Source organism: Hippichthys cyanospilos, chromosome 16, assembly GCF_059441005.1.
Source record: "Hippichthys cyanospilos isolate Australia breed blue-spotted pipefish chromosome 16, RoL_Hcya_1.0, whole genome shotgun sequence".
In the NCBI taxonomy this organism is placed as follows: domain Eukaryota; kingdom Metazoa; phylum Chordata; class Actinopteri; order Syngnathiformes; family Syngnathidae; genus Hippichthys; species Hippichthys cyanospilos.
This window is the reverse complement of record NC_142384.1, coordinates 17,884,351-17,910,168: the sequence shown is the minus strand read 5'-3', so window position 1 is coordinate 17,910,168 and position 25,818 is coordinate 17,884,351. Positions and strand designations below refer to the sequence as shown.

The 25,818-nt window shown below is 46.7% G+C and overlaps 1 protein-coding gene across 1 annotated transcript in view; it reads right to left on the bottom strand.

Moving 5' to 3' along the window:
- LOC148411135 (RNA binding protein fox-1 homolog 3-like) overlaps positions 1-25,818 on the bottom strand; it is a 237,994-nt gene that overhangs the window by 194,244 nt on the left and 17,932 nt on the right. Inside the window, exon 2 of the mRNA XM_088438129.1 lies at positions 13,175-13,231. The gene's annotated coding sequence lies outside the window, so the exon portion shown is untranslated. The remainder of the gene's footprint in view (positions 1-13,174; positions 13,232-25,818) is intronic.

Genomic DNA, 25,818 nt, shown 5'->3' with positions numbered 1-25,818 from the left:
ATTCCCGCGCGCGAGACATCGCGGCTGACTGGCCGCCGAGTTAGGAAAATGACATTAGCGCGGATTCCGCCAATTTTATAGCCGATAATCAGCAGGCGGCGTGCTTGGGGGTCGCCTTTAGCTTCCGATAAGCGGCATGTAAACAAGCTATAGAACGTCACATGCTAACGCTTTTCACAATCAATGTCCAGGCACTCCCGCGCGGAAAAATCCTCAGCAATCAACGTGCGTACATACGGTCGGTTCGCCTTTAGCGTCTGATAAGCGGCATGAAAGCAGGCTACGGAAGATATTGTGGACCTGAATTTGTCTGTATTGTATAGCTATTTGTCCGTATTTGGCACATGTGGCATCCACTTCAAGCTGTGGGCCTGGAAGGGGGCTCCTCCCACCTGCGGTCCCTTCTGAAGGTTTCTGATTTTCCCCCAAATTGGGTTTTTTTTAGTTTTTCCTTCCCCTTTTGGGAGCCGGGGATGCTGTTGTGTACCTTACGCCGAAAAGATGTCTCTGTATGACTTCCTTTTTCGAAAGAAGTCTCTTTTCATCCGTGAAGCCCTTTGAGAATTCGGTGATTCAGGGCTATACAAATACAATTTGACCGACTGATTGATTGATCACATGCTAAGCATATAAAATTTTCAAACAAGTGTCATAAAAACTAATTGTAAATTGAAATGCAGAGAAATTCAAGAACTCACAGGGTGATTATTCTCATGAAAAAAACGAAAACTGGCGGTTTATGCGCTGTATAAGACGTACCGGATTATAAGGCACACCGTAAGGTTTTGAGCGCAGAAAGCACATTAGCTCTCAGTTTTCCGACAGGCCGCCGACCCTTCTGCAAACGTTCTCCGCCGTCGTTTGGCCGAGCGCTCTGTCGCCCGATTAGCGTGTCCGGTCCCGCCGGCCGAGCCCGGAAAAGCCGCGCTCCCCAACACCGGGCCGCAGATGAAAGCGTTTAAAAAAAAAGGCAAACGACCTCATTTCAAAACGGGATTTTATGCGGCGGCAGAGGCGCTACGACTCCGCTCGGAGTCGTTCAAAGTGTCATCCATCTTTTATGGAGCCCACACTGAGATTTGTTTGTTGACGGCCCGTCCTTCCTCGTATCCTCCCGCGCTCCCGTCCCACCGAGAAGCTGATCTCTTTCATCCGCACTTGATCTTTTTTTCCTTTTATCACCACATCCCCGCTGTTTTTTTTCCCCCCCGTTCTGACATCCCTCACGCTTACGGTCGGCTCCTTGTCGAGCTTCTTCTCCCCTCTTTTCCTTCTTCCCGGAAGAAAGGCTTCCGACTTGAAAGGACGACGTGTTGTTTGGTCATTGAGTGGCCGTTTCCGTTTTCCCCCGCTGTCAAAATCCCACTTTTCAAGTCGGACACTCGGACGGAACCCGGTGCCGTGGAATGCGTGGACTTTTTGGCATCCGGCGACCCCGCCGCGCTAGCTTGTGTTGATTTGGGGGCCTCGGAATTTGAATTAGATCGGTGCGGTCCTCTTCAAAAATTGGGGCGGGCCCCCGCGGGGAATGGGCGCCGTGTTACCATGAGGAGCGCGTATGACCCCGGGGAACGGGCTTTGCTTTTGCCATGCGAGGTGTAATTGCACCTCCAAGCCACCAGATGGTGCAGTGGTGTCCTCATTATCAAAGTTAGAACCGTTTGAAAATTGCTGTCATTTTTTTCTAAATCAGTTAAAACAATAAAATTCTGCACAATATTTTTAGCTCTTTCTTCTGGTTAGAACACTTCTCAAACGGTGGGGCAGAACCCCCTGGGGGGGACGCGAGGTAACGTTGGGGGGGCACAGACGATCCCTAGGAAACAGCTTTGTTTTTGCCATGTGAAGCGTAATTACAATAGATATAAACTACTAACGCGAAATCTGAACACCGTCCCTTGGTACACAAAAACATTAACGGGCCGTTTTTAAATGGGATTTCGTCCATTCTGCCCAATCGCTTGCTAACATTGGAGCCAGGCTCCGTCTCGGGAGGCCACTGGCGGGACAACGGAGTTTTGCGGCCGGCGGTGCTGGCTGGTCAAATAAGATTGTTATATAAATACTATTATTGACGCGGACGGCCGTGTTCCGCCGCCGACATCTTTGTTGGCTTAGGCCGTCAGCTCGTTTCCGGCAGAAGACGCGGTCAAGCGAAGAAAACGCTTTTCTTCATCGATTTCTACCTCCGCCACCTCGTTGGACCAAAAAGTCCGATAGTTGGAAGATCACAAGATTACGGCAACACTTTGACAAATGTTGCCGCTTCATTCATTCGAAATAGTAATCAGAATACAGTGTTTAGTATAGTAGGGCTGCATAGAACATATTTTTGTAGAACACTTTCGAGGGTTGACTTGGCCTTTGAGAAATGGCTGGAAGTGAGAGTTCCAAAAAAATAAATAAATAAGAATCACAACTTGTTTGAAGTGGTTGCAATGCTCCATGCTACAAATTTCCCATCGGTTCCTGCGCTGACACCATGGTTGGCCTTCTCCGTAAGTGAACGCTAATCCGTTCAAGTAATCGGAGCAACGCATGAAGTTGTAAGCGCACTTCTTCGCGAGTGTGCGACGTTGGCATCGTGTCAGCGTCGACACGCCGAGCCGCAATCTGTCGGCGCGCCGCGGGAGATCATTACAGCGCGCGCCTCGCCACTTTGTAGCGTGCGTTTAGCATGTTTGGAAGCAAAGTGGAAAGGACGCGCACGGGAATTGCAAAATCAGAGATGTGGGACGATTTGGGATGGCTCCATCATTCCTCATTGAAGCGAAGAAATATTAACATCCATTGAAAACATATTTAAATGTTTAAGTTCATCTAGATTGTTTGAAGGCCGCTGCGGAGATTGATCATTTGAATCAGGTGTGTTGGAGGGGGAAACATCTAGTCTATTGACCCCTCAAGTTCGTGAGGGCACTTCAGGAGGTCCATGAAATTTTAACAGGATTCCTGCAGTTGTAAGCAAATCTGATTTCAGGATACGACAGGAACAGAACATTTCTTTTCAAATGAAGAGCAAATGATTTTGAACATGAAGTAACAAACTGAAGTAGTGACGTCTTTACAAAATTTACTTGCATGAATTTGAGTTTAGTGCAGATTTTTCCCGCTGACGAGCCCAAAATAATATTCTGGAGTTGCTAAACAAAATACGCCAGGAGACACCACTACAAATATAAGTAGAATAAATTCGACATAGATGTGTGTCTAATTTATTCGTGCAATATATATTTTTGTCTTTATTTATTTATTTATTTTTTGCGGGGGGAATATCCCTTGAGGAAAGCTGTTAATAGCAGATCAGAAATATTGAAAAAAATCATAATGAGCATAATTTGCACAATAGAATATTGGGAGATATATGAACTGACTTCTTGGAGCAAACAAAATCAATGGCTAATTTCTGGTTGGCGATTATTCTTATTAGCCACAAGTCGTCATATTTCCGATAATTTACAAAGACACGAATGTAATGGAAATAAATGCCTCGGATCGATAATGTCCGTAAAGTTCGGTGAAGCGTTGTGTAATTGAATATTAATAGATGTCAGGGAAAGAAAATTATATGAATTAAACAGTCAGACTTTTGTCACGGCGCAGTTTAGCACAAAAGCACAAACGCATTTGCTGTTGCGCCGGAACGCCACAGCGGGTTAAAAAAAAAAAAAAAAAAAAAAAAAAAAAACGAGCGGCCACGTCGCCACGGCAACAGCATCACAGGAAACAGACATGATCAGAAGAATCGGCAACCGCTCCCCGCATGGTAAGGAGTCGGCGATTGATCATCGCCGGCGTCACGTGAGCGCGCCCGCCGTCTCGGCTCATTTTGGAAAATAAAGCGGCGGCGCATTTTCTTTCTTTTTGCCTTTCCCGGCGCCTTCATCATTCACGCTGTTTACGCCGTAAATATTTTAGCGAGATGCGGTGACCCCGCCGCGCACTAAATCACCATTAATAATCATAAAGAAGGGGAAAGCGGCGAGGCCGTGATTAATTGCCAACGTTGGGCAGGAAATTTCACGTTTGGGCGCCGGATTGTTTCTTGGTTGAGCAACGGAAAATATGAACGCTCACAGCGTTGGAATAACCAAGTTTGATCACGCGACTTGTTACTCTAATTTGGGGAAAAAAATAATCCAGATTCTATTGCTATCGGGTCCTGGATAATCCCAGCGTTAAAATAGCGCTGCCTTCAATGACCGCTCAGAGTGTGGGAAATCTGAAACGCATTTAACATAAACTGCAACAAATGAGATGTATTCTGTTTTGCTCTAGCTCTTAAATTGTCGCCAAACTGTTGGTGCATTTTATAGACTGTAACATAGAAAACATCACAGATTTACTGTAAAATACTGGCCATATTTGAGGAATTACGGTAGTTAACTTGAAAATTTGCTTTGACGAGTGGTTCTCAAATAGAGGTACGGGACAGGATTTCTTGCAAATGCTCACAGCAACCTTCTAAACACGAAAGAAAGGAAGTTAAAAAAAGATGTTTTGTGAAAGTAGAAACCATCCATTCTTATTTTGGGTGAGTAAATGCCCCTTATCCTTCAATGACGAGAAAACTACAGAGTAAAGGAAAAAAAGAAAAAGAAAAAAAAAAAGACACGCCGCCTGTTGTTGGCCCTCCTTGGCCGGAAAAGCCGGCGTTCTTGGACGAGTCGCGTCCCGCCTGAGCCAAGGCGCCATCGGCGCCTGGCGGGCGGCACCTCGGGGGCGGAGGAAAAAGAAGGACCGGCGGCGGGAATTGCTCCTTTCCCGCCCAGCTGGACCACGGTCCATATGGGGCGAGATTTTTATTTCAATGTTGTGGTTGGTTGGTCCACCAGCGAGGGCGGGGCGGAGCCTGCGATCGACAGGCGGGCCCCGTTTTGCGGCGGAAATGGCTTTTCCTCGCAGGGTGTTTGGGATAGGGTGAGGGGTTCCGGGCATGTCCGACCGGGAAGGACAAACCAGGAAACTATGGAGGGATTGTGTCCCTCGGGTAGACCGAGAATGCCTGGGGAGACGGAAGTCTTGTTAACCACCCCCGGGAGGAGGCCTAAGGATGAACCAGGACATATTAAAAGGCATTATGTCTCTTGACTAGCCTGAAAATTCCCTGGGGATCCACCTGGAGGAGCTGGATGAAGTGGTTGGGTAAAGGGAAGCCATGTCCCCCAGGGTGGAGGGCCCAAGGACAAACCAGGACACATTGGAGGCACTTTGTCTCTCGGCTTGCCTGGAAATGCCAGGGGATCCAGGGGAGGAGATGGACCAAGCGGCTGGGGCGCAAAAAACCTTTTGCTCCCACGGCCCGATGGACGGATGGACGGATGCCACACGCCGAAACGCTACGGGCTGGTCGCCGATCAATCACGAGGCCCGATGGACAACGAGACACCTCGGGACAATTTAGACACAAATCTACTAAAGCTGCGGCACAAGCTTCGGGTCATCAGGTCCCGCTCGGGCCGGTCGCCTTCGCCCATTATGGAACGCGGCGCCTTTACAAAACCGGGATGATGTACGATCGTCGTAAACGCAGGCAATCAAATTATGAAGCGGATCGATGCGAAGGGTCGCTTGGGGGCCGGCGGCGAGGAAATCGCTTTCTCGCCGGTCACGTTCCCGGAGAGGCCCAACTTCACTCATGTACGTAACAAAAGAAAAGCGGGCGGAAATCGGCGACGGCGGCATCTGTTTACGAAAGGGCGGCCGCGCCGGGTGTGGGCGTACGGCAATTAGCGGAACGGGGAATGGGGAGACGCGCTGACCAACTGCTGTCTGGACGTTTTACTCGGCAGGTGCGCGCGGCCCCGTTATATGCGCTTTGTTTGTTTGTGAAACGGCGTCGGGAGCAGGTGGGAAACGGCGCCGGCGCGCTTGCCAAGTCCGACGTCGTTTACGAGCGCATCTGCAGCACCCATCTCCATATTCAAATGTCTGGCGACATGGAGAGACGCTCCGCCGGAGACAGCTGCACCGTTTTATGCTTTGTTTTTTGTTGCGCTCAATGAGGCGGACATCCCAAGAACCGCAGACCCTTTCGCACTTTTGTCACGCTTGTAACGCGACGGAGGTATAAGGGCACAAGAACGAGAAATATCATGACGTAGAACTCGTTTCTTTTGTACCTTCTAATGTTGTGGTTTGAGACGGGTCTTGGGATTTTAACTCGGTCTTTTCTTGGTCCTGAACTGGGCAGACTGGATTTATTGAAGAGTCTTGAGATTTGTTGTATCGTACTATGTTAAAAACGATGTAGGTCAAGTCTTGACCTCCTTTTGTTTTGGTCTTGACCTCCAAGTCTTGGTGACATTTTGGTTTTGACCTTGAAAAGTCTTGGTCATGTCTTTCTTGACCTCCAAAAGTTTTCTCAGTCATGACCTCCAAAGATCTTGGTCTCGTCTCTGTCATCCTCTAAAAGTCTTGTTGTCATCTTCCGCACAAACTCTGAAATTCTTGGTGTTTTCTCTGTCTCAACTTTCAAAAGTCTCGATCTTGTCTCTCGACATCCAACAACGGTTGTCTTTTCTCTGTCTCAAAGTCCCAAAATCTTGTCCCGGTTTCTGTCGTGATACTCCGTAGTCTCGATAATGCTTTGCTCTTGGTCGGTATGGTCTTGACAGCAAACGCTTGTACCTTCGGTGGTGAATTTCAACATTTGGGAGGAATGAGATGTTTTTGTTTTAAGAGCAAGAAAAATACCAAAAGCTGTGACGCCAAAGAGATTTCCCCAATACACAGGCGCAGAAATGTCCAGCCTCGCTCGGTTCTACGTGAAATACGCAGGCGATTAAATATCAGCTTCACAGGTATACCTCTCATTCAGAAACTCTCGGTGTGAAACTCCATTTTAAAGAGGCTTTCCAGGAAGGAGCTAATCGGCAGCGTGGCGGGCTTAGCTTGAGCGCGAGGAGATAATTAGACGGGCCGGCCGCACGGAGGGAAGCCTAATGACTTCCGATAAGAGCTTCTCGCCGCGGAGGACGGCCGTCAGATGGAAAAACACAGCGATTAGCTAACGGGCCGGGGGCCGCGCTCGGACGGTCGGCCCGGGGGCGGGACGGCGCCGAGCGATGCGCGACCTGCCCGCCGTAGCCACTTTGTCTCGCGGCCATAGCGAGCGAAGCGTACGTCATCGGCGGCAGAGCGGCGGGTGACGCCGAGAGGCAAAGGCGCAAACCGAGCCTTCCCCTTTCCCCCGTTAGGATGAACGGTAGTCGTCTCCCCCCGCGAAAGGCGATCGGGTATTAGCGTGAGCCCCTCCCTCCTGGGACGTTAAGCTAATACCGAGGTTCATTAGCATGCACAGTCAACAACAACAACAACAACACGGCGCCGATATTTACAGTCGCACGCCGGGGGAGCGAATAAACGGTGTGATTAACAAGTTTTCCTGACGCCCGGCGCGCGCCGAACACCAGGCGCCACCTCGCCGACTTAATGGCTCTTAATGGCTTCTTAACGACTTCTTAACGACTTCGTCGGGAAGATCCTGCAACAGCACATTCTGACACGCGGGGGCCGCACGCCCGCCGAGGGGGGCGGTCGGGATGCGCCGTCGCGCCGCAAAATATATGCCCACCTGACACGGGAACCCACGGAAAAACATGCATAACGAAGGTGCCATTTGGCCTGCGCTCATTCCAACGCTGTCTTGCTCATTTTTTCGCACACCTGCTATATCACTGATTTCTGTGTGGTCATTTTTTGTTGTTCTTTTTACTCTACAGTTTTTTTTTCCTTTTTTTTTTTTTATAAGCACACCCATTATATCACTGATTTCTGTGTGATCAAAACCCTACAAAAAAGGCACGAGGGGAGAGTTCCTGTCTTGTGTCTCGTACCATATAACACGCGACAGTCACTGAGACCACCCTCTCCTGTCGGAAGCATTTGGAATGATCTGCCAAGCGTTTTACGCCCTAACTGTCCCCTGTTGGTAGTCGCCGGCAACTTTTCGAACAGGTACTCGCTTTCGTGACCGATGAGGAATAGCTAGCCACGATGGAGCACATGCTGCGTGTGAAAAGTTGTCCTGCAACAGTGCATTCTGACATGTGCGGGGGCCGCCCCACCGGAGCGGTTGGGGGGGGTCGCCGTCACGCTGCAGAAATCAGATCGACTGACATGGAAATCCGCGGCGGGGGTGCAAGAAAAAAAAAACGCAGCCGTAGCGGTAAAAATGTGGAGCGGTGGCGGTCGACGTCGGGCCAACGCGGCGCCGTCACGCTCCCGCGGGAACATCGGAGTGACACGGCGGTGGCGTTGCGTAACCGGAATGAGCAAGCCGGCTCGGAGGAAGACCCGCTCGGAGCTGACGCAAGCGGGGAAGCACGGCGAGTTCAGCGGCTCATTACGGACCTTTCCGCACGCCAGCGGAACCTTCGGGGGTCATCCGCGTGTCACCGGCGGTGTCGGTCGGGTTCAGCCGCTCGCAAACTCTCTCCGCGTCCGCGCCCGTCCAAAAGCTCTTTTGATCCCGCCCTCGCTCGGATTAGCACGAGGCTCTTTGAAGACGTTTTTTAATTATTTGGATGAAAAAAAAACTGTTGATTAGGCAGACAGACGAGTGATGGCGTCACTGCACTAAAAATAACAGTTCTGAAGAGAAAATGGAGCAAAGCCGGGAAGTTTGTTTATCGGCCCCGAGACAGAAGTGCGGATGGGGTCTTCTTCAAGGCCTCTAAAAGAAGACAGCTCGGACCGTCCACATTTATTGTGTCGGAAAAATGGGAATCGTTAACGCTGACCCTAACACGTTTTAAGCCCACCTAAGCAGCATGCTGGAGAACATGACGCATTTGCGTGTCTGAACAGATTTATGCGCCGCATTTTGAAGCTATCACCGCTTCTGGGAGACGATTGGACAAACGTTTAGCAATCACAATCATTTTATCGCGCTTAAGATGCCCTCAGTGTCCTTTTCGGTTTGTGCAAGGAGGTTCTCAAAATGTGACCCATGCTCATGCGAGTCAAACAAACTTGCTTTCTGTATCATTTTAGGGGTTATAGGTGAGAAGTTATTTAGAAAATATGCCACTTCATTATTTTAGAGGGGGTTTCAAAGTCTCGTGTGCCTCACAGTGGACATTCATGGAAAGGCAGTACAGATTCAGAGATACGCTATCACTAGTGCTTGCAGAGTTGACTCGATAAGCTGCCTCTGAAAATAATTAGATGGCAATTGCTGTTAGATTTTTAAACAGGCATGGTGGATCTTATCTTTTTGTACTTAACATGCTACACGTCTTAATGTACCAAATATTCAACATTTTGTTTGAAATTAAAACAGATTTTAGTGAGAAAAATTAGAGCAGGAATTCCAATACTGTGATGACTGTTGAGATTCGAGTGTGGAGTGTGAAGCGGATGAATTATTAGGCAATATTACACTGTGCCGCCTTCAACAAATCAACTTTGGCTGTGGATGTTGACTGAAGTTTTCAGCAACGGATATTAGGGACACGTTTGATGGTCAAAATTAAAAAAAAACAAAAACAATAAAGCGCAAATAAAAAGCGAGCGACAGGCTGTGGCTGTAGCTTTGCCGCCATTGCCGCAGTCCCGACTTCCCTTGAAGTGCAAATGAAATCTCCCCGAGCGGGACAATTATGGGATTTGTGACCCAAACACTTGCGCTAAATTTAGCTCCCCCGGGCGGCCATGTTTGACTTGCCGCGTTGCGGACGGCTTTGCTTGGCTTGGCTTTGTGTGTGTGTGTGTCGCGCGCGCGTGCGCTTACATAACGGCCGGGCTTCCAGGCTTCCGCTGCGAGCGTGGGCTTGTGGGAAAAAAAAAAAAAAAGTGCCGCTGGGAGACAACGGGAGAACTACAGAGGAAGAAAAGCCCCCCCCCCCAAACAATGCCGCCCCCCTGCTCATTAGCTTAAGCGTGGTGTGCATCCTGCATGATAACATTTGAAGTTGCAAAAGCAAAGCACCGCTCTTACTTTCCCGCCATCTGTTCTACTTGGAGAGGAGCTCACCATTTCAACAATCCCCCCCCACACCCCCCCGCCCCGCCGAAACGGCACATTTCCCGCCTCCTCATTTCGGAGTGCACCTTCTCCTGGATGCGGGTGCTTAGCATATCTAAATCCGGCGTGCCAAACACAATGTGACACGCCACGATTTGAGGTCAGCGTGGATAGAAGAAGGAAAAAAAAAAAAAAACGGCGGGATTACGGCGGTGATGATTGTCGGCGCGGCTTGGCAGTAATCATTTCCCCGCAGGAACGGCGACGGGACGCCTTCTTGCGACTTGACCGCCGTCATTATCTCGTCTGTGGCAAAACAATGCGGCGGAGTCGAGAATGGAATAACAGCCCCAAGATGACTGACTGCAACAAGTAAATCCGAGTTTATTGACGCTGACAAAAGCTGCGGCAGACGTCAGCTGCGGGAAAAAAAAACGCGGGATGACAGGGATGTGACGACAACACCGGAAAAAAGTTAGAACTAGATACTCGAAGTGAACCCATTAATTGATCAACACTGTTAATGGGGAAAAAAAACACGCCCAAAATCACCTCACTGTAATCCAAAATTCCCTCTCTTTGAATGACTAAATCCGTCCGTTTTGACATCACAACGCCATTAATTCATTCCAAAATCTGACCCCATAAACCTAAAGTAAAAACCCCAGTCCAACCCTCAAACCTAAGCCTCTAATTTGACAACAATTCCCACCTTATCCTAGTGCCCTAATTAGCCTGAATCTGAATTTTCAACCTATTAACCAAATACAAACACCAAATTTTTATTCTGAACTCTGAAAATCCCTTTCCTTAATCCCAAATTAAAATCTACAACAATTATGCAAAAAGCAAGCCTAAAAAAACTCCCCAGTAAAAACCTCAAGCCTAACCATCACCCAAACGCAACTAAATATATATGAAGCAACTTTTATGACATGATGTCAGGTTCACCTGTTAGACATTTGTGAGAAACGATACACAAAGAAGGAGAAAAGGCATTTTTTTCTAGCTAATGCATGAGGAGAACGGAGAAGGACTGCACAAGTACAATGCTACTCTGGTCTAAATCAGCCCCTCTTAACCCTCTCTTTTCATTTGATCTAATTTACAAGAACAACATGGCCGGAACCCGGCGTACGTCTCGACCTCACGTCGGCAGCTACCGGAGATTTGGATGCTTCAAGCTAACTGCAACACTGTTTACGTGTTTACATGAGACGCAAAGTCCAAATTATTTGCAGCCGCTTGTGTAATTTTAGGCTGAGGATCGCTAAAATGTGGATGAGCTCTGTGTTAGATCGATATGCATTATCATTAAGTGATGACATCTTCTGGCAGATGATGCAGAAATAAAACATGATGCTACGGGCATACAGTACTTGAAGTTTTTGTTTGTTTTTCACCTTACTTGGCTGGAAAAATATTTGATAATTGAAAAGCAGTTGAGAAGAATTTGGACCCTTCCTCACCGCGGTATCAAGTGGACTATGATCCGGAGGCGAATCCGGCGTCCTTCCAAAACGGAGGCACTTTAAGTGTCGGCGTTGTTGTTTAGCGCCGGGCCTCCGGCTCCCCCGAAGGGGGCGGCCCGGCTGACCCGCGCGCGCGACTGGCCGGCGTCACAAATGGAAGTGTCTCCCGGAGTCATTATTTATGCGGGAACGCCCTTGGGGAGTCTTTGCGCTTGTTTGCCGAGTCTGCGAGTAAATGAGGCGCTTGCTTCCAATTTGTCCTGGACCGGCAAGCCACCTTGGGCTCGCACGCTCGCGTCTCCGGGCGTTTGTTTACGCAAGTGCCGGCAACCCACCCGGAACCGCGGACGCCGAGCTCCTGGGGGCGTTCGGAGGCCGAGACGCAACGGCGAGGACGAAGTTACTGAGCGCTAACTCGATGACGGAGAAAAAATACGGCAAATGTAAAATGAATATCGGCCAACTTTTGAAGGATCGCAGAGTATTTAAAAGGCGGAAAGTGGTGGAAATCGATGTCGCCATGGGTCATGGCTTTGGTTCCAGGAACTACAAATCCCAAGGGCTGAGATTGCCTGGAACCGGAGATGAAAAGAATTGGAAAAATTCACTTTACTGCCCCAGAAACAATACAAGGTTTTTCGATTTTTCTTTTTTTTGGTGGGAGGGGCGTTTGTTCTAGATTTAGACGAAAGACTTTTTGTGGGATAAGCGAGCGATGACAACAAGATGGGGAAGCCGCGCCATTGGGAAAAACAAAAAGAAACAACCGGGAAAAAAAAAGTAGGAGCCGCTCTAACGAGCGCTCCCGCTAAAGCTTAATTGCCGGCGGGGGGGGGATCCCGCCTGGCCGGGCGCCGGGACGGGCCGATCGCGCCGGGCCGAGGCATCGATCCGCCTAATCCCCCCCGGGCCCGCCTCCCGCCGAGAAAGCGCCCCTTCATCTTCTCTGGGAACGTCTGCCGCTCGTCGGGGGCGCGCCCCGCAAATCCTCCGACTCCAGACCGGGGGCCAATCAGAAGACGGCGGCGGCGGGGGGGCTCCAATGGAAAGATTCCATGGCCTACTTTCCGCAAGGGGCTACCCCAGAGAAAAGCTTTTGTTTCTCAAGCGCTGAGTCATCGCCGCACCGGAAGCGCAAAGTCGCCATCGTCATCCTCGTTATTAGGGCTGTCAATAGGCCTACGATATTTTGGAATCCCATATCCCGCTTCACCAAATATATGTCCGAAATAAAGTTAAACAATACTCAACTAAAAATAAACTAAGATCATTCAAATAAGAACAAAAAAATACAAATAATTACAGGTTAATAATAGAAAAGCTTAAATACACCTATAAACCAAAACAATTTATAAATACAGAAAATGAAAACAGTCATAATGATTAAATAAAATACTTAACTCAAAAGTATATACAATTTTTAAAAAATTACTAAAATTTCTATGAACTAGGTATTTGTATACACACACACATATACATATATCTATTATATATAATCTATACAAGTATTTGAAAAATGCATACATATATATATACATATACATATATATACATATACATATATATACATATATACATATATATATATATATATATATATATATATATATATGAATTTAAATGAAATATGAAAATACCTTTATAAAAACATGTGAGCTAAGTATTTGGATAATATACAGTGTATATATAACTTATACTATACTTATATATAAGTACTGGAATTACATCCTACCTGTGGTTGAAAAGGGGCGGGGCAGCACCGGCAACAGGAAGTCCAGAGTGGATCCGTCTGTGAAGCACAAGAAGACCAGATTGTCGTATGAATTGACGAGAAGAATTTTCAACTTTGGGAAATTTGGGCAATTTATGGGTTTTTTTTTTCTTTTTCTATATTTTTCAAATATTTTCAAGTGATACGCAAAAAGTGTGTCTGAAAACGGCTGGCACTAAAAGATTTAATAAATTTTTAATGAGGAAAATTGGTTGAATAAGGGAAGCACCCCTTTAAACATCTGGTAAACATCCAGCAATCTGCCCCCTTTGCAAAATCTCAATTTCACGATTCAGCTCATTTTTCAATTGTTCAAAAACGACAAACGAATCAAATGAATTTGATTTATCGCCGAGCCCGACTTTCATTTAAATGAGATTGCGCGCTAGCATTTTAAGCACATTTGAAAATCGATATTTTTCCCCTCTCGGATCGCGGCGTAATCCTTATTTTCATTCATTATTCGTTGCTGTGAGCTTTTCTCAAGGTCACGTTGGAGCATTACAAGCGCCCTCTTTGCACTAAGCAGAAAACACACGCTCCACTTTAGCTTGTAAAGACGCTCGATAACCGCGTGTGTGTGTGTGTGTGTGTGTGCGTGTGTGTGTGCGCAACACAGAGGTTGAGTGCAAACATGGCGCGCAGACGCCTCGTAAAACGCATCCTGAGTGCGACTTAACGACCTCAACATGAGCAGGTACACGGGGAGAGGGTGGCCAGGTTACACACACACACAACACACACACACACACACATGCGCACAAGGACACAGAGACAATACAGGAAGCAGGAGGATAAACAACAAACATATGTAAACGTTCATTTGACTGAGCGCTACCGATGGACTGGAAAAACACAAACAATGTATGGCCGGGGTGTCAAGATCCTCCCTTGGTCAACCAATGTTCCTAATAAAAAAAAAAATCATATGTTTTCGACTCTCTTTTAGCCTATCGCTTGAAAATATTTGAAAAATGTAACAATGTCTGGACAAACACAAGAAACGTAAAATTACGTCTTTGGGATTTAATGAGGTCATTTGATAACCACGTTATATTTCACATACAGTCTAATTTTAGAATTTCTAGTTCCTGACGGTAAAATGGCCAAAAGACGGTGAGTGAAACTTTGCTAACGCTAACAGTTTATGTGCAAACAACAAAAAAGATGGATGCAGAATTTCAAACCTTTGTATGGTCGGCAAAAAAACAAAATTACCCCAAACAAATCTTCAAACAAGCTAAACCTTACACATAGCCCGGTAGAATAGTTTTTAGCCTTTTGCTAACGCTAACAGTTTATGCGCTAACGATAAAAGACGGTAACAGGAGGAGACGAGGCACTTGATGGGATTTCCATGGCTGTCCTTAATCTCGCCCTATAAAACGCGCTCGACAATAATAAGACAACCGGTGATCAATGCTAACGCTACGCTATATTCCACTCAACAGACTACTTGCATGCTACCCGCGCACTCCTCGTCAATAAAAGCTCCAGGAGAGCCTCTTTGTCCCCCCTTTCCTCACGACGCATTCACCGCGACGTGTTTTTTACAGCGTCCTTGTTCTCGCTACTTTGTCACCTGCTCAGGTGTGCCGCCAAAAACACTTTGCCGGCTTCCATGGCGACCCGGCCGCTAATGGAACGCGGCCTGATTAGCATATTGTTTGCCCCTCATCTTGTAGGCGGACCTTTTATGCAAATGAGCGCTTTGATCAAGCCAAGATGCGCGCGCGTGAGTGTCGGCGACACCGACGAGGAAGGTTGTGGATGGGGAAATGTCAACAAAAGTGAGATCTTCGCACTTGTGTGTTTGTGTGTGTGCGTGCGTGTATTAACAAGCCATTCTATCAGCTTCATTAGCATATCGAATGCCAACGGTAATTAGCGAGAGAGCAAATGTAAACAGATAAACAAGTTAGATAAATTAGCAACCACCTCAACGAGACATGAGATTGTCGCCATCCTCGCGATGATGCAAAAACAAAAAAACAGCTGTTTTGAGACCATCCTTTAACCAAACGGGAGAAAATAAAACAAAAAACAAAATCCGATATATACATACATACATATATACACACACACAAATACACATATATATATATATATATATATACACACACACAATTTGTGTATACTTTTGTAATACGTTCTAAATTTCAACTTTTTGTGTATAAATAGGCATAAAAAATACAAATTAGAAAAGAGTAAAATGTGTTAAGAAAAACTTGCAGCCCCCGGGCAACTTTCTTTTACGCACAAACACGGTGGTCTTTAATGGCTGTTGCCGTGGCGACGCACATAAAACATTAGCACTTTCATCGCCGGGGTGAAAGTTCAAGGCGCGAAAAGCGCCAATGAGTTATTTCAGCGTTGGTTTACTTGCGAGCGCGCACAGTAGTGCAATTAAATTGCAAAATTGTCAGAATAGCGTATGGAGACACGCAGGTTCCCAAATTTGACAAGTTTTCGATAAAGGGCGTGGCCTATACGGCACGGCAAAATCCAATGACTGGCCGAAACCGGAACATTTGCTGAATTTAGACCCAGTTGATCCAGACCGCATTTTTGATGGAGGCCCATCGCGAAAGACATCTACGAACTTTTTTTATTGCGGTGTTAGCGCCAACTAGTGGCAGAAAATATAGCCATTTTTTTATGTTTTCTACTTTTTTTTAAGCCTACTGCATGAACTTTGTCTAAAAAGCCTCTAAAAACATCTAATGCCCGCCACCAATTATTACTTTCTTTCTGCCACTAGGTTGCGCTAGCACTACGATGAAAAATTGTCTTCCGCGTGAACCCACACATTACATTTCGTCCATACACACAAAGTCGCACACATGAATGCACAGTATACATACACAATAAAGACAATAAATCATACTGTAGGCGCGTGCACTCACACAATTCTTCAGTGCACACTTGCACACACACAAAGTTAGCGAGAGATGACATGCATGCAAAAGCTCATGCAGGGCACACACACATTGATTATATAAAGTGTGTATATTTGCACACAAAAAGACACACACAAAATTGCGTATTCCAAACATGCACACATACAGTAAACGCACACATGGAAGGCCATAGTACACACACGTATGCTATATTACACCGCTACGATGTATATGGACACACACTCACACACACACACACACACACACCATCTCGCCCCCTCACCGCAGCGCGTGTGTGTTTATTATTGTCTTTGGCCCACTTAAGCGTGACAGTAACGGAATGAGATGGCGGCGGGCGGCAGGCGACGACCATTCATCACGCGGGCCTTGGCGTCATGCCATTGCAGCCAAGTGATTTCCTGTCTAATGGCCGGTGGGCGTCGCCTCAAATCTTCCGTTTTGGGCGGCAAAACGCTCGTGCCATCCACGACGCCGCTCAAGCTACATGCTAAGCTAACCAAATATTAATCAGGGATGGTAGAGTGCTAATACCAGCCATACTTTCAGGTAATGGGTCTTTTCGAAGCTGCTGATACCAGACACCGATACTTAAGGCAATATAAATCTAAGTTAGTACAAATATCAGCTGTATTTTATGGTATCGGGTACTCGTGGAGGCTGCCGCTACCAGACACCAATACTTAAACTTGGTAGTAGTTGGCATTATACAAATAGATGGAAAAATCATCTGCGTCATAAAAAGGTCTATGGTCACAATTTTTTTTTATTTTTTTTTAACACAAAGTACTAGAAGTGTCCAAACTTTCAAAGAATGAACAGCAAAAAAAAGTATCCAAAATCGCTCACAAAAATGGCTATCGTGAAAGTGCCGGTTAGTTAGCAAGCGTTAGCAATAGCATTTGACGAGCGGCGCCTGAGCGAGCTTGCATCTGCCAGCTGTCAATCCGCACGGACGCCATGACGCATCGCCGTCGGCGACGTGCGTTTGATTGACAGCCCAGTCTCGACAGGTATCAACCAAATGTGGCCACGCTGCCTCCGTTTCCACTCGCCTGCAGCCTTCCAATTTTCTCCGCGCCTTGCTAGCCTGTTAGCTTGCCCGTATCCTTACGTAGACTTCTAAATACTGAATGTCTGATTTTTACTTGAAATTCAATATATTGGGAGTATTTCATGTTTTGTAAACTGGATACATTTTTTATTTGCGACATTTACTGTTTGTGACATAATGCATTGTAATTTGGACAGAATGTGACATTTGTACACAAGATACACGGCAATTTATTTGTGACTTCTAGGACATCACAATATAACTACGTGGATATATCGCACCTCCAACGTCACTACGCAAACTCATTTTGCCAAGAGTCACTAAACAATTTAGCAAAACATGGCTTCGTGTTCCAATTAATTTGCTCTTAAATTGAAAAGAGAAACAAACTGTTCCCGTCCCAGCATGAAATTCGATTTGCCGTTACCTTCAGAAAGCTTATTAAAACCTCACGTACCACCGTTGAAGAAAGTACTTTTGTTTGTTGATGAATTCATAACGACTAACGCGGGTCAAATTTGACACCATTGAGCATTTGTTTATTTGTTTTTGTTTTAGCTAGCGCCAGTCCCACGGAATCCTCTCGGCTGGATTTGATGGTATTTACAGCTCGGGAGCATCAGAGGTGCGGAAAATCTCGGCGCGTGGCGGCAGACTGGGAGAGACGATCGCTCGGCGAGAACCCGTAGGGCTTTCTCTCTCTGCGTGGTTGCCATGGAAACAGATGCGCCAGCCAAAGTATCGCTAAGTTGAATTCCTTAACTGACCTGATGCGCAAGGTACCCGAATGTGCGTTTATGACTTTTTAATTTGTGAATAATCACGACAACTAGCATGAAACAAAGGAAAATTACAGACATCAAAGATTAGCCCAGAAAAACTGATCTTAGATGGCAGTGAATGAGCTGGAAATTGAGGAAACAAAATAACTGCTATGGACTATCCCTTAAAAATCTCACGTACCCCCTTCTCATGCCGGGAAATTGCATCACTAAGGCACACAATGTCTTGTAAAGAAGTCACGATAATTGAGCAATCAGTTGTTTCATGTTCCACTTCATTTCCTCTTAATTTGAAAAGAAGGTTCATTTTTGTTCCTGACTACTTTGTAGATAATGAACCGCTGAAAGCACGTGTTCCATTCGCCGTCGACTAAAAATGAGGTGTTTAAGGCTGAGGTAACGACCAATCACTGCTCCCCTGCTGGTCATGTGACATCCGTCCTTGTTAGCCTTCAGCACCTGATGTCATTTTCAGCTGACAGCGACGAGTCTCAGCGACGAGTTTTAGCTCATTCAGTGGCCACGGACGGCTGCAGACGTCAAAGATCAACCCAGTTAGAACGCATCTTTCGCGTCTTTCGCCGTCAATGGCGGCGAATGAGTGAAAAGTAATAAAAAGTATGACTTTCAAAATAAACTAAGCAAAAGCGGACGATCCCTCCAAAAAACTAGGCGGACCCGGCTTTAACACTGCGAGAGTATCCGGCACGGAGCGCATTTGGAAGCGTATTGTTTTCCGGTTCCGGATGGGATGGAGACATCGGCAAAACCCGCCCGCGAAATTCTTGACGGATCCACGCGGGCGCTTTTGCTTACCACGATGCAAAACTTAGTGGCGCGCGAGGAGCGTGTCATCAGTGACAGCGGATCAGAAGAGCGAGAGGTACCTGCCGGAATTCTGACACCCCCTCACCGGCGCCCGCCTCCCGGCGTCTGGGACTTGGCTCTTTCCCAAGCAACAGATTGGCGCCGTCGCCGGAGTAACGGCTCACAGATGGAGCGGCGCCGCTCGGCGAGGACGCCTGACAGGATCAATCCCGGGGCTCGTTCGCTCGCAGTCAATTAAGCCGTGTTAGTTTTGACAGGAGCCACGGGCCAAATAACAGCCGTCAGCCTCCGCCGGTGAAAATATTGGAACCGAACGAGGAACGGCGAGGAGACGGGGCTTGCGCCATAAAAACAGATGCTGTCGTGTTGCGTCCCTGACGATGAGGGGGCGGATCCACGCCGACTGACGGCCCGGCCCGGGCGCCCATTTCGTTAGTACGGCGGGACTCGCCTTGGGCTGAAACTGGCTACGGTAGATTGCTAGCAAAACCCGGGGGTGCAAAATTTGCGGGGCGAGGTTCGCTCCTTAAAACTGCCGGAAAGTAACGAGGAACCAACGCGGATCAACGCCTCCAAAGTTTCATTTGTTGCCTAAACAAATTCTGAACTCAAAAGAACTTTCGTCCCTGAAACCGAACCAAACAATACCAAACAGGCATGCCACGCCACCCCCCTCCCCAGCATGTAGGTCTCCGCACAACTCTCTCACTCGCAACCGCAAGAGTTGTTGCAAAGACGCTCTTAGATAAGTCATGACTCCGTTGATGAAGAGATGGGGCGCCCAAGGACCGGACTCGGGCACCCCCGAATTGTCGACTAACGAGCAGCGGTCTCGTTTTCAGCCTTCATTTGCCCCCGAACAAGATCGTGTATTAACAGGCTGTTAGACTGCCTCAGACGCCATTTTAGGACTGAACGTGAGAGTGTTATTGCAGCACCACCGCCACCACTGGCGAGAACAATTTGCGTAGGTCTTGAAACGTTAATCTCCCGGAAAAGGCACAAGACAAAAGTATTGGAACAGCCCTGCTTTTCGCCCAAGATGCGGAACTTCCCTTTCTGTTCACTCCTCCAACGTCAAAGGCATGTTCAAACGCACTCGCGACAATAAACGGCGGCAACGTTTCCCGGCAAAAGTCTGGGTAGTACAAAGGAACGAAGGAAGTCGGGTTAAGGCGCCATAAGCAGGCCCGGCGCGTTCCCGTTAATAAGACAAATGACTGTGAAGTGAAGACAATAGAAGCGCGGCGCCACCTACTGAGAGGCGAGGTAGAGACGAGTTCTTTGAAGCCTGCGCGAAGATGCCGCGACTCTTTGATTAGGACGCCGAGGTAGGATGCCGTGGGCGATGGGCTCAAAACGCTCGGCATCTGCTCGCGGCGCGCGCACACACACGAGCACGGAGATGTTGTATGTGTGTAATGACACACACGACACATCCCGCTTTGAAGGGTTATCAAGGCCGCTGGTTAATGATGTCCCCGGCTTTCTTAGCGCCTCCGCGGGGCGGAACCCAACCCTTTAATTAGTTTGCAAAAAGGCCAATTAGATTTTCTTCCTTCGCAGCGGGACAAAAGCGTCCCGGAGGACTGTCCGTCGACGGTGGGAACCTCCGCTGTCATTATGCAATCAAAAATCGCAAAAGTTTGTTTAATATGCGTCCACTAGTGATGATGTCATTCCGCAAATTGCAGGCAAATCCCCTAAATTGAGGCCACAAATCAGTCCCCGTGGGAATCCAGGATTCATAATAATAGTTCCACCCGCAGGTGAATTGTTTAATGCTGATATTGATTGTCCGGCTACGTGCTCCAAAACACACATTTTGGCCACTTGGGCATGATCTACATTTTCTCAGCTCCGAAACGCAAAGACGTGAATAAGGTTGGTGTGTATTTACTCTTGCACAGGCTGTGTGGGAGACACGAATTGCTCCTGTCGTCGTAAACGCACCGCAAGCCGCACACACTTCAACCAGCCACTTTGATGATGATAATGTCTTGGTAGAACCCCTTGGAGTCAGGGATTTTTTTCAGTGTCACCACCCTCTGGCCGAAAAAAAATAAATAAACGAGAAGCCCGGCCCAAAAAGACCCGGGAAGTCCACCGTGTTGATAAGTATTATTAGCAGGCATAAAAGAATTCTTATTTCTTTTGTGCGCCTACGGTCTTTTAAAGTGCATAATCATCATCATTAGAGCGTTATTTTTATTCCTTTCGATCCATTGCGCCCTTTAGCTTGACGCTAGCCGCCCGTTAGCGAAGAGCCGGCAGGACTTTGCGCGTTGCCGCACTTTCCCCAAGCACAAAGAAGTCAATTTGTCATCCAGTGAAGAGGTTGAACCTTTAATTAAAGTGGAGAGCCGCCGCCCTCGGCACCCCCCCCTCCCCCTTTCCCCAACCGCCATCGGGGCCTCGGCTAAATGTCAGCTGATAAATAACGACGGCGGATGTGAAGAGGAGCTCCCGTCACTCGGGGTGGAAAGGTCAGGCACATTAGCGGCGTAAGTGCATATCAATATGTTAAATAGGTTCAATTGTGTACATTGATGAAATGAGCTGATTGCCGGGCCCGCTGTTGACGCCGGCCAGAATGTGACATCATTAAGGCGCCGCCTGATTGGCCCGATCGATAAAAGTGACACTTTGCCACGGATGCCGCGGAAGTGGTTATTAGCGCCCGTCGCCTAATGAGCGAGCCGCCGCTGCGCGACGCGTTCCAGAACCGCTGATCCCCCCCCCCCCCCCCCCCCTCCCCCGTTAGGCTAGGCCTCTTTGGCGCATGATTGGATCGGTGACTTGCGCTAGGCCGTCGTGTTGCAGTGACCTTTCCTTGCTCTGCATCTTCCTATCTATTAGCACGTCATCGAGTAGGAAGCAGTTAAGATCACGAGGCCGCACTGTCACGTGATAGGCAGACCTTCTCCCGCTTCCAGCAGAATAGAGCTTCACATCTATATATCTATCCTTCTGCCATACAGTTCATACCGTAATTCCCAAAATACAGAGCGCACTTTTTTCCCAAAAAATAAAGGCCAAATGTATGGGCGCGTCTTATAAATCGTAACTTAAATAGGTACAGCATTATTTTCAATAACAGAAGCGAGCAGACTGAACCAACGTCCGGGTCCATCCTTGTTCAGACAAAGGAATATTGCTAAAACTGAGGTTAGCATTTCTTCAGCCGATTCAATTAGGAACGGCGAGGTGTGCGGTCGGGACGCCGGATGAAACTCAACTTTGGGTATTTATGGCAAAATGAACTCAAGCTGCGTCGCGAGGAAAAAAATGTTAAGGTTTCCGATTGAGTTTCAAATTATGTTTGAAGTTAGTGTTAGGGTGTCAAATTAGGTTTTCAAGCAACGGTTGGAGTTTTGAATCCCAGTTTGGGTTGAGGGCGTCAAACGAGGCTCTCAAAGTCAGCGATAGGGTTCCAAATTTGGGGTTTGTAGATCGGTTTGGGCTGTGAGTACAGGTTCCAAAAATGCGGTTTGAAGGCAGCGCCAAGCTGGTAACAGCTCCTCCGGTTTGCTTTTTTGGGGACGCGGGGCCGTTATTTGCTATTCCCCGCACGTGTCCGTCTGCCCCCGCGCGTCTCGGGAGGAGGCCGGCCGGCCGGCCGACTCCATCAATCTGCTCTCTTTTCCACCAACGTTCATCAGCGCTGTTAATTAGGGATAATTACTCACGGAGAGACCACCGCGCACCCCCCCAACACCTGAAGTATGACATCATCTCAGATCTATTGTTTGATTAAAATTTCATGTGGAATTGCAGTTCCGGCGGCGCCTCCAGACTTTGGTCCCCGCAATCAAGGTGACGTATTAAACAATAGTGTTAAAATAAATAAACATGTGAAGCAGAAGGTGTATTATTCTTCCCTTGCTAAATCCCCCAAGTAGCCGGACAGACACTTTAGCGCCTTCAGTGGTGATCATTTTTGCGCTTTTATTCCCGACAGATGAGGTCAAAGGTGTAGAAACTTACGGAAAAATGCGATTGTAAAATCCAATAGCAAATTGCCGTGCGCCAATTGTCTTGTATGACAGATAGTAGACTAAGCTAGCATGCTAACGTTTGCAAGCTAAGGCGCTAATCGCTAGCTTAACCCTTGTGTAGTATCGTGATCATTTTTGGTCATTCATTTCAAGCAGGATGTAGTTTAGTTCAGCTAATTATTGTAAGCAAGAAAATAGCCGATATAAAAATGTGCATCTATGTGGCAAAGCAATCTTCCTCGAATGATGTCGAATAAAATTAAATAAAAAAATCTAATTTTTAAATTACTGATCATAAATTTAGCTTTTTTGGTGGGGGGAAAAGCATTTTATATTTGGGGAATTACAGTACTTGAGTACGTACATGGGTCATATGTGTTTAAATAAAATTAAAAAAAAAACATAACCCAGTTGTGAAAGTGTGCTGTGAAATTTTCAGAAAATCTTCCTTGAATCCCTAATCCAAAATTGAAACTCAAAAAACGAAAGCCTGCTTTGAAATGAAGCTAATGAAATCGCTGAGGTTTACAATTTGGAGTCGTGGCGCCCCCTGCTGTTACGGCATGCGCACGACACCCCCTTTCCACACGTCTTATTATTCCATCCGCGCCTTTATGCTAATGGGGTCGTTAGCATCCCGTGCTACATCAAAGCCACCTGTGTAGCATGCGCATGTTAGCTGCTTGCTGTCAGGCTTAATGAGGCTGCCCCCCCCACCCCCCACCCCCCTTCCCAGCACACACACAAACACATTAATTGACTCGGGGAGGGGGCCGCGGGGGTCAACACGCTATTTCGTCTTTAATAGATTCAATTTGCTTCTCATTGATTGGCTGCTCGTCTTTGCTCTGGTCAAGCATGTTAGAGGCTGTTATCGAACAGCAACTCATTGAAAGCCTAAGCCCCATTTCGTACCTTACTTCACTATTTAATCATTATTTCAAAGGTCAATCTTGGCTTGAAACCATGATGAAAACCCTAAATAGTATCTTCTTCTTATCCGTTATTTTACTTATTATATTATCATTTTCATGTTTTTTTCTGAAATTCTGCATGTTTGGATTTAAAAATTGTAGTTTAAAACTTTTTTTTGGTCATGTTTTCATTTAATACCTGTACCCTTTTAAATGATGTTTTTATTTCAGTCATGCATAGCTTTGTCATGATTTCACTTCATTTATGCAAATTTGTTTTCATCTTATAGGCAACTTATAGTCACATTTTTTTAAATCCAGCAATGTTTTGATTTTTATTTATACTGTGGAAGTTTTCATCGCTGCTTGCGCTACATTTAGAGACATTTTTTTGGAATCCCAGTAATTTTTCTTTCTTTTACTTAAATGCTTTATGATTGTCGTGATTCAGTTTAATTCTCTACATTTTAGATCATAGTACTACGCATATGTGGTTGGGGTTTTTTTTTGGGAAAAAAAAAAAAAAAAAAGCTTCTCAAATTTCCCCAATAATTTTGCCCCCCAAAAATGCCTTCCTACTCATGGTCATTTTCTTTGTGTAAAAAAAAAAAAAAAAAAAGCCTAAATATATGTGGTAGTTTGGAAAATAGAAGACTTAATATCCATGGAGTCTTTGTTTTTCTTTCAATCCCGAACATTTGAGTTGTGTTTCGACTTGATTGACTCTGGCGCATTTATCACATTTTTGTAGGTTTTAATCCCATTTGTCTCGGGACGCCACGGCAATATCGGGCGCATATGCCGGCGGAGCTTCCCGGAGATGAAGCCAGCAGGGCGTCACTTTGTCTGCTGAGCGTTTAATCAGCCAAAGCAAACATACAAAGTGGCGAAAACAAGCGTGTTGCCAAGGAGACTAATATCCTCGCCACTAAAGACGCGGCGAGTGGCATTTAGGAACAAGCCGGGCCAATTGTGAGCCGCCGCGCGACCGAATTCCGTGTCAACGAGCGGCGGCTTCGAGCATTTATTTACCTTGCTAGTCGTTGTTGGCGCAACACCGTCAAGGATAATATAGTTATTATTATTTATTAAAACTCATCATTGTCAAACCTGCTGGAGACAAGTCTGGAAAAATAAAATACAAATTCCCCCTCGTAGTCAAACTAGTTTTGGGTCTGAATTGTGGGTCTAAACCAGGGGTGGGAACATTTTCGAATCAAATGCCTCAAAAGGTTTAAAATTTCATCAAATTGATAATCCACCTAAGAGGAAAAAAAAAAGTGGGATATCGAGAAAACGTGCTTCAACTGAAAATTGACAAAAGCATTACAAGAGTGCTATTCAAGTTCTATGCATTTAACTATTTCATGAAATGACTTCTCCAATAACTGAAAATTAAGCAAAAAAATAGTAAGGTTTTTTTTTTTATTATTATTTCTAAAAGATACTCTCTCCAAGCACTGATGGTTGCACTACCCTTCAGGAATCCAACACGATCACTCTACTCCTTCAAGCTCCTTCAAAATGGCCAAAATCGCCTCGAAATTGTCAGCTTTGAAGCAAAATGGCCGACCTATGTCCTTCGGGGCAAGGCTCGACTCATGACAGACATGCCTAGCAAATTCCGTTCAAATTCAAGTTCAACCGGGCTGGCTCACAGCACGGTGTTTCCAAGTAATAAAAACAATGGCCAAAAAACACCCTGAAAATGGCGGCTTTAAATCAAAACGGCAGTTTTGGCTTCTGACAGTCTTTCGTGGCTCGACTGAGACATGCCTACCAAACCGTGTCACGGGTCCGCGTTCCCGACCCCTACAAAAACGGCCAAAAATACCCTGAAAATGGCAGCTTGAAACCAAAACGGCAGACTTCCTGCTTCTCTCCGAGCAGGGCTGGGAGAATCTTCCGCGGCTCTCCTCACGACAGACACGGCGACCAAATTTGGCGGCGCTCGCCGAAAGCGTCTTCACTGGCAGAATTTTCAAAGTTCGTGGTTTAAGCGCGCGCTTTTAATGAACTTGACTTTTTATGTTCTTGAAAGTTCCCGGCGAGTAGCGGGCGCACTTGAGCGGCCTTCTTTCCATCTCGCCGGTTGAAGGTGATGAACTTTA